This window comes from Marmota marmota, unplaced genomic scaffold (genome assembly GCF_001458135.2).
Source record: "Marmota marmota marmota unplaced genomic scaffold, marMar, whole genome shotgun sequence".
NCBI lineage: Eukaryota > Metazoa > Chordata > Mammalia > Rodentia > Sciuridae > Marmota > Marmota marmota.
In genome coordinates, this window is record NW_025999853.1 from 47,558,655 (window position 1) to 47,568,831 (window position 10,177).

The 10,177-nt window shown below is 37.3% G+C and overlaps 1 pseudogene; it reads left to right on the plus strand.

Moving 5' to 3' along the window:
- The first annotated feature begins 737 nt into the window (after window positions 1–737).
- On the plus strand, window positions 738–8,433 carry LOC107139744 (annotated as a pseudogene).
- The last annotated feature ends 1,744 nt before the right edge of the window (window positions 8,434–10,177 follow it).

The window sequence follows — 10,177 nt, forward strand, 5'->3', positions numbered from 1 at the left end:
TTAGAACAAATAAATAAAAAAGAAAATCTTGTTTGAAAAAAAAAAGAAAGAAAGAAAAAAGTCTCTTTCCATCTACTTCCCCTTCAGGGCTCCCTCTCCACTTCTATTCCCATCACTCATTAAGTCAGTATTGGGGCATGTGGAGTTCATGTATTCCCTAATACAAACAGAGTTATTGGAGATTTTCAAGTTGGTTACCTTGAAGTCAGATAGAATACTAACTTTTTTGCCTTCTAGCCATGGTAATATATTTATAAAATTTCCCTGATACTCATTTTCCTTTAAATCTCTAAAATGCTAGTAATAGCTGTCTCACAGATATTTTTCATAAAGATTATAAAAGATGATGTGTATGAGGCATTTAAAACATACTTGTCTCATAGCGAGCATTTAGTAGAGTAATAATATGGTACCAAGTCTAGACCCTAAGACAGAAGGGTCTTCTGTCTTATATACCTGTCAGGCTCAAATCTTAACATAGTATTTGGTACATGGTAGGCACTAAAAAACTATTTGATTAATTAATTAAGTAATGAAAGGCAGGGTGTATTTAGCCTTCTTCTTTTCCCACCTAGTCCCTAATAATAATAATAACAACCTCAACAGCAACAACATCATAAACCCAAAGTTCCATTAGGCACAGTATCACTATCTAGTACACCAGGAGAGGTCAGCCATAATTTTTTTAAAAAAGTTCTCAGGGCGTATATGATAAGGTTAAATTTGGGAAAAGAACAATGCTCCAGGAGTACTTTGGACATGTGGACAGACTGATAATTGGCCTGTGAAATGTGCTCCCACTGATCCAGTACTTACCCAACAAAGGCTCACCAGGTGAGCATGCAGACTTCTGCTACAGGTGCAGGAGAAAGGTGCTGGGACTCCCTCTGCCAGTTGTCTCCCTCACCCCAGAAGCCATTTGTGTCAGTTAAGAATTGGGTTCATCTGCAAGTAACAGAAATCTGTTTACCATGGTTTAAACATGTAATACTTTGTTATCGTCAATTAATGAGAAATCTGAGCGTAGCAGCTACTGTCATAGGCTAAGCAGCTCAAAGATTTCAGGGCCAATGTCTCTGTGAGCCCTTCAGCCTTTTCCTCAGAGTCCCAGCATGCAAATATCATTATCATATTTCAGGCATGAAGAAGGAATGAAGAGAAAGGAAAAGCCATAGAGTATAGTATGTATATCAAGAAAACAAAAGTGTTTCCAAGGAATCTTACGCTTCAGTTTATGCATCATTGGTCAAAATTTTTATCACACTCCCACAGATATAAGAGAGATTTGGAAATGTGCAGACATGGAATGAAACAAAACAACTACAGAGAACAGTGACCATAGAAAAATGGGAAGTGGACATAGGGAAGGAACCAGCACACTCTGCCTAGCATTGACTGGAGACTGGAGCAAATAGATTCTAATGGAGATCTTCATTTTTAATCACATCCTCAACCAAACTGTTAGAAAATATGAAATCTTTCGACGACTGTCTAAAATTCAATTGTCCTTTAGTCTCTTGCATTGGAGAGCTACCCCTGCTATCGGGTCAGTGGCAGCTGTTCACCTTGGAGAACGATGATGTTTATATGACAGTAAGGTCCATCTCATCCCCAGCCAAGAAAGGCTGCTTTTCTCCCCTCATAAGAAGGCATCTCCTAACAAAAGAATAAGCTGGATCCATATCTTTTTCATTAGCTTACATATCAAGAAGGTAATTGAGCTTTTGCCTTCTGCACATAGCATCTACCTAAGGAAGCTTCACCACACCCACCTTGTTTTCCAGCAAATTAAAGACTCTCCTGCACTGAGCTTTGAACACCCCCAAAAGCATATACCCAACCTTTGTGGCTATGAAAAAATTAACTCATAGAGCACCAATATCCTCAGGTCAATCTGGAAATACCCCTAGCGCAGCCACTCTAATCTCACAAGAACCAAAGAGGCAGAACATGGGCCTCAAGTAATCACTTGCAGTGGGAAACTGAAATCTAACCCCTGCCAATTTTCCCAGCTCTCTAAAAAGTTAGGCAATGATTCCATCCTAAGTGAAAATTTCCAAATGCACAGACTATGAATTCTTAATCCCCCAAAGCATAATTTCTTCTTTCTCTGTATTTAACCAGGCACAAAAGAACACCCTCAGTTCAGAACCCCTCCCATTCCAAATTTCAAGCTGATCCCTAAGGCCAGTAGAGATGGATACTATATTTATACTAAAGGAAATACAGCCCAGAAGACTTGAGCTTTGTTTCCAGCTGTGTTCCCAGAATGGGGAGCGAAGAATTCAGTGAAGAAAACTGGGCTCTTCACGATCTGGTTCCATTTACCTCTCTGGCCTCACCTCCTGCTGCTCCTACCTTGAACTCTCCTTTCAGTGTCCACACGACCACCCTCTCCCTGACTTCTTTACGCTCTCCAGCTGGGAATATGCCTCCATCTTGCTCCTGTCCTTCACCTGCCTAACCCCTACTTATTCCTTAGGATGCTGCTAGAATATCACCTCCAGATTAAAGATATCACCTCTTTGCCTCCATTCCATTTCCCTCATCAAGCACTTGACACATACATCACTATAATATAACTCTCACCCCCTGGTACCATCCTTCCCCCTAACCCCAACAGAAAGCTCCATGAGGGCAGCAGCTGCATCTGCCTTGCCCACAGGTGCATTCCCTGTGCCTTTGACTGTGATTGGCATATATAAGGCACTCAGTAAACATTTACTGAATGAATGAGAGAGGTATCTAAAAGCAGGTCAGACAGGTAACTTTATGTTCTCACTCAGAATTCACTGGCCAGAAGTTTCTTCAGCTCAGAAATCTGGATTTATGTTGCTGCTAAGAATATGCAGATGAAGGAAATAGGATGTGTATTATTCATGGTGTAGCACCACAACCAGGAGGATGATCCACTAATAGCTCAACTGGTGAAAGGTCAGAAGCATCATATTGGATATTGTTGATTGATGTGTCTGTATGCATTTTTTATAGGTTTAGGGAAAGATTGTTTTGACTTGTTTTCTTTTGTTTATAAGTATTCCCATATTATTTTCTCCCTCTGATCAGTTACAGCTGGTTTTGTCCAGGGCAATTTTAAACATCTTGTAAAAATTCAACCACCACCATGACTTTAAAGAGGGATGAACATACCAAAATGAATGTGGTCCCCAGACAAATCATCACAGCCCTTTGTCATTAAAATCAAAGTAGATACTATAATGTTGGGAGAACCTCAACAAGCCACAGGGAGAAGTAATAGGGAAAAGCATGAAATAAGCCCTTTTTCTTTAGATTTGAGGCTGTTTCCCCACAGGCAGAACCAGTCTGGCTGAATTAAAATCTATGCTCCACTGTGTTTGCTTTGTCATTCCAACCAGGCTACAGGTAATGGGAACATTCCTCTCTCTCCTTCAAATAACACCATGAACAGCACCATTCAATGTTCCAATTGTCTCTCAGAAGCCTGCCTTCGCCCTGGTTCTAAAACTCTCTTAAATTAGTTACCACACTCCACTTGGCATTAAAGACATCTGTCCCTTCAAATAGTTGTGAACTCCTAGAGCCTGAAATGGGACCGTTTCCTTCTACCTGTGTCCATAACACCAGGCCACTGGTACATTTCATGTATGTGTGTCTTGATCTTATCTTTTGGTGGTGGGGGAAAGCAGTGTCAAAGAGGATTGGAATGTTGAACATTTAATTAGAGTTCACTAAATATTTTTGATTGTCTAATTGATGTTAAATTCCATGAAATCAACAGTGTGTGCATTTCATTATTTCCCCCCACAATCTTGTGCCAGTTTTGTCACTGTAGCTTGAGTGTTTTAAAATACTTATTGAATTGCTTCAAAATTCCATTAACTTTAGCTTTTTATCTAGCATGCTTATTCTTTTAATCCATGAAATTTGACTAATGGAAATTGATTTCTTTCTCCTAGGTGTCATTTTCTTCCCACATCTAACCCACATCCTTTGTTGCTAAGCTCATACGGTTTCTGATGCAGTCATTTCTGGTGTTAGGTTTGTAAATGAAGCTTTTATTTCTTATATTTGAAGAGTATTGCTTTGTTATCTTTCTAGGGGCAATCAATAGTTACATTCCATTCTTATAGAAGTTTGGAATTTTCACTTTTAGCATTTATTGCAATGATCTAAAAAACTTTCATCATGTAAAATAGGTTTAGTACTAGTCTAAGGGCAGATAACTTAGTTATGCTTACTTTTATTCACTCTTACCTGCTATTAACTAGCTGTGTAACCTTAGGCAAACCACTAGACCTCTCTGAGCTTCAGTTCCCTCATCTGTCCCTGAGTTACAGGGTTGTAGGAAAATTTATGTAAAAAAAAAAAAGATTGAAAATGTTCTAGGAATTTGTCTGCTGCAGAATAGAGGGTTAAATAAGGGTCCAGTATCTTACTTAATCATCTTCCCAGAAAATCTCCTTTCTCTTTCTAGTCTATATACCCTAAGGACCTTGCCATCAGACTAATTAATAGTACTTTAATAGAGTTCTTTTAGAAGGAGACTTTGAAGGCCTGGAAAAAAAAAGTAATATTCAAAGAAAATAAATTGGGTGCAAGAAGAGAAGTGGTAGGGAAGAATTCAGGGACCAGAAGTATCACATGGTCCCATCAGACAGCATTGCATTGGGCTGTGGTTTCTGAATTCATCCAAAAATTTGTCTTCTGGGCTTATTCTTAACAACCAAACAAAAAAAGAACAAAACGTTGAGTTTTTCAGGATATTTGAAATTAGCTGAGTCACTTGGGAACAGTGTAGCCCTCTGAACTTTGACACTGGGTTCCACATCACCCTGATGAGAAGAGAAGAAAACAAGATAAAAAAACCTAAAATCTTTAAAAGTTAAGGTCGTCTGGAGTCTCTGAACCAGGAGTCTTACTGGCAATCGGCACATTACTCTTCCACTTTGTAATGGTTACTGTGACATTCATCAACAAAATCAAATGATGGGTATGGTCAGGTGTACCTTACAGCTTTCCAATTCTCCTGTAAGGTGGGGATTTTCTATGAGAATCTTCAAAACACTTCTTAGGTTTATTAAGTGTCACTTCTGCTGCTCAGCAGTAATTAAACTGAAAGGAAAATGTCAAGAATGATAAATTACTATCACAGGTATATTCTTTCTTTTCTTTTCAGAAGCTAGTCAGCCCTGTGTCATGAGATTCAAAAATGTTAACTTGGAGGATATTGAAGAAGAAAGTCTTCCTGGTATATTATTTTAAATAAATGATGCTGCAAACTCATGTAAATTTTAAGGTATATGATTTAGGTGTAATCTGTGGTGGTATGAATACTCCATGTTTATTCAATTTCACTAAGAGCTACTTGATCCTGCAGAACAGGCTTCTATGCCTGAAACAGGCATGTGTGACCCAGTTTGCTATGTTACTAAGAGGAAATAACCTCATGTTTCAATATTCATCATTGGGAATGGAGTGAACATTAATGAATGATTTTTCTCAATCAAGCCCGTCATTATCAAAGACATAAATTTCCCAAGTTCCTTGCATTTCCATTGACTCCAAATAGAGCCTTGGGGATCATGAGGAACATCATTAAAAGCCAATTACTTTTCTGAGCATCATTTTTCAGATTATAAGTCTCATTATGTGAGATAATCAAATTTTCAGCCTCTTTTTCAAACAAATAGAAGTTAAGATAATAAGTAGGATGGAGGTATAGAGCAATTTGAAGACCCCAACAATTGATTAGTTTTGGATGATGATATCCAATTGCAATGAAAGAATGTGTAAAATCTAGAAACAGAATTTTCAAATCAGCAGTGCTAATGAGAATGTATCCATCTTTCTCACAGACAAGTTGTATCTCTGGATTGTAGTGAGACCTATTACTGCCTCACTCCCAGCCCAAACTACCTTCCTTTGATTCCTGCAAATTAGCTGAGAGGACAGAAAAGCCTACAGGGACACATATTTTCTGAGAAGCATAGACCCCATGTGTGGAGATTTGTATGTGGAACCAAATGCAGAGAAGCCTTGACAACAGTGTACTCGAGGATTTTGGTATTTGGAGGTACTTTATAGATCAAAGACTCAAAAGAATTAGGTAGTGAGAAAAAAAGTTTTATTTTCTTCATAGGAGAGTACTCTACTGGAAGAATGTCTTCTAAATACTGAGAATTGTGATGGTAACTATGCACATGGTAGCACTTGGAATAATTTGAGTATCAGCCAAATTAGCCAGTTAAGGACAATGTCCCCCACCCACATGATCAGTTGGAAGAATTTAAGATTAAACAGCTCTCACTCTGAGGATGAACAAAGAGGAAAAATCCAACTGATGAACTATAAGAAGAGATTTCAAAGAAAGAAAAATGAACCAAGATTTTTAAGATTCAAAATATTCAGACTCTTGTATTGGCTGTGGTAACTATGTGATACTGACCAACTGATTGACTGGTTTAAATTAGTAATTATTTAAAGCAAATATAAGCCAAAGTATTTCCAGATATAAATTCATATACCTAGTACAATGAATCTGAAATAAACATAACATGTTTTAAAAAAATGTCCAGCCAGGCATTGTGGCACACACCCATAATCCCAGCAACCTGGGATGCTGAGGTAGGAGGACATCAAGTTTAAAGCCAGCCTCAGCAACTTAGTGAGATCCTTTCTCAAAAAAAAAAAAAAAAATTAAAAAGGGCTGGGGATGTGGCTCAGTGGTTAAGCACCACTAGGTTAAATTTCCAGTATAAAAAAAAATAAAATAAATAAGCAAAGAATGTTAATCACAGTCACAGCATTAAACCAAACTACATTATAATTAAGTTGTTAAAAATCCAGTGATTAAGAAACATAAGTCTTGACAGGTGCGGAGGCACGTGCCTGCAATCCCAGCAACTAGGGAGGCTAAGCCAGGGGGACTGCAAGTTCAAAGCCAGCCTCAGAATTTAGCAAGGCCCTAAACAACTCAGTGAAACCATGACTCAAAATAAAATGCTTTAAAAAAAAAAAAAGGCGAGGGAATGTGGGAATGTTGCTCAGTGGTTAAGTTCCCCTGGGTTCAATCTTCAGTCTCTAAGTCTTAAAAACACCCAGATGGGGTGCATGACATTCCTACAAAGGAACAACAACAAAACCTCTCTAAGATTTCTTGTAGGAATTCATGAAATCTAGAAGACAATGGAATGACATGTTTAAATGAGAAGAGGGGAATCAGAGTCAACCTAGATTCTGTATCCAGTAAAAAAAAAATTCTTCAAAAAAAAAAAAGACAAAATAAGAACTTCATAAGAGAATATCAAAGAATTTGTCAGCAGCACACCCACACTAAAAAGGAATATTAAAGGAAGTTCTACAAGTATCAGGAAAATGATGCCAGATTGAAATTCTACACAAAAGAATGGAGAGTTCCAGAAGTGGTAAATATGCAAATCACAAAAAAAATTGTTTTCTCATTTATTAATTTTTTAGTGCTTAAAGCAAAGTAACAATAATGTACTGTAAGGTTTGGGATCTATGTAGAAATAAAATAGGCCCATTAGAGCCCAAAGGATGGAAAAGGGATAATGAAATTTTCCTGCTGTCTTACATTTCATATGAAGTCATGTAATATTATTTAATGGTAGATACTTATAAGTTTAAAACTAGGTACTATAAACCAGAGAGTAACCACTTAAAATAGGAGAATAGCTAATAAACCAATAGTTGACATACTAAAAATTGACTAATATAAAACAAAGAACATAAAAGGAGCATGAAGAAATGAGACAAATAGAAAACAAGTAGAAAAAAATGTTAAGAGGTGAGGGACTGTAGGTATGGAGAGAGGATGAAGCTGGGGGTCCTTCCTACAGGAACAGCAATGATAACACTGAAGATATTTCATTGTTTGATGCAGAAGAAGAGACAACTAATAGACTAAGAAAGTCCAAAGTCAGACATCCAGTGGCACCATTTTTCCATGTGTTCTTCCGAGTCAGTGACATTATAGTCTATCCTCTCTGTGAATGGCTCAGCAGCAGCTTTATTGCCTGTACAGTGACAATTTTCTCATTGTCTTGTGACTTTTGGGCAGTGAAGAATGTCACAGGTAGACTGATGGTTTTCCTTTGGTGGTGGAATCATACTGATGAGTATGGAAAGAGTCATTGGGTGTTTGAGCTAAGGAAGTCATCTCCTCAAGAAAATAAAACTGAATCAAGAACCTTTTGGTTAGGACTGGCTGCCTGTCCAGTGCTGTGGTGGGTATTTGCCTATAGTGCTTTCTTCCTTTTCAGAGTGAAGTGGATGGCTGTGGTTACCATGGTTGTGGTATAACAAGGTGCCAACCTGTATGATTACATCAGGTGCAAAGTGGGTAGCCATAAGAATTGAACAAGTATGGCTACCCTGTATCTTGGAAAGCAGTTTTTAAAACAAAACACCAGAGTTGGTCAGAATTCTTGAATAGAAAGCAAGCTTATGAACTCCGTGACATTGGGGAATGACTGATGATATTCTTGTTTATGAATTGTTTGGAGCTCAGTCCAGTTATAATGAGGAGTATTGGGTTGGTTTGTTTGGTTTGCTTTTTTCACTTAAAAAGTAGTATGAAAACTGGTTTGCTTGGTTTTTTTTTTTAATAATGTTTTAATTTTCTTTCTCTTGTAGTTGGGGCTGGGAAGTATGCTGTCTCTATAAACATTGTCAGAATTTATTTTATGGTGTACGTATGTAAGCAAATAGTAATGTATCAGTATATCCCAAATTAATGGATTCATTTACATGTGTTACAGAGATATTTGCATTTTGATCCATAGAACATAGGATGTTTCTAGTCTATGTCAAAGGTCTATGTGTTTATACATTATTTCTGTAGGTTATTTTCAGAAATAAGTTGATCCCATTGTTAACAGTGAGCACTTGGCTTGGGTATGAGTTAGGCTAGTAGTATTAACTGTTTCTAAAATTTTCTTTTATCTTTATACTGCAGCAACTCATTTACTTAAGGAATAAATAATATAAATGGAATCTTCTTAGTTTATATTTAAGGGCTACACAAGGATTGCTGCTATTCTATTTATTTCATGGAAAGGATAGCCAGATTTTATTTTGGAACTTCCTAGAAATTCTTCAGTGCTCTTTTGGCTACTAAAAATCTTATATTACTAAATGAATATTATTCTTATATCATAGTAAGAATAATCATTTAAATAATTGGCATAATAAATGCCTAAAAGACATTTTATGAATCTAATTTTTCTTGCTATAATGGGGATATTATAAATAATACATTTGTATTAATAATGTTTCTTTAAAAGGGCAATATATATATAATGCAAATCAAAACAATCTACAAAGTGTTGTAGGCACCTGTAAATTCTGTTGTAGGTACTATAAACTTTGTTGGTATCTTTTTTGGTGGGGGAGTGGGGGAGGATCACTCAACCACATCCCCAGCCCTATTTTTGTATTTTATTTAGAGACAGGGTCTCACTGAGGTGCTTAGCACCTTGCTTTTGCTGAGGCTGGCTTTGAACTCAGGATCTTCTTGCCTCAGCCTCCCAAGCTGCTGGGATTACAGGTGTACGCCACTACGCCCTCCCGGCTTGTTGGAGTCTTTTTTTTTTTTTTTTCATAAAATGGCCTTTTTTTTAAGAGAGAGAGAGAGAGAGAGAGAGAGTTAGTTTTAATATTTATTTTTTAGTTTTCGGCAGACACAACATCTTTGTTTGTATGTGGTGCTGAGGATCGAACCCGGGCTGCAAGCATGCCAGGTGAACGCGCTACCATTTGAGCCACATCCCCAGCCCTTGTTGGAGTCTTTTAATCAATAGATTACGTTGTGAATTGTATCTGTACATTGTTAAAATATTTTAAAGACGTTTTGTTTTAGTTGAATAAATGTCTTTGTGAGTGATAGCTTGGAAGGTGCACAACTTTACATATGTATAAAACTCTATTGTTTACCAAGTGATGGGGTAGCCAGTGTCCCAGAAGAAGAAGTTCCTGCTAGGAGGTGTAAGCTGCCTGGAAAAATTAAAAGGTCTAAAATAATTAATAAGAAATAAAGACAAAACCAGAAATTAGATTTGGGAAACATGGCGTTTGATGGATATTCCAGCCCTGATAGAAACTGGAACTGAATGACTGAAAAAGGCCCCAATTTTTTATTTAAGAGGAAGTTCATCAAACAGGCTGAAGGTTTCAG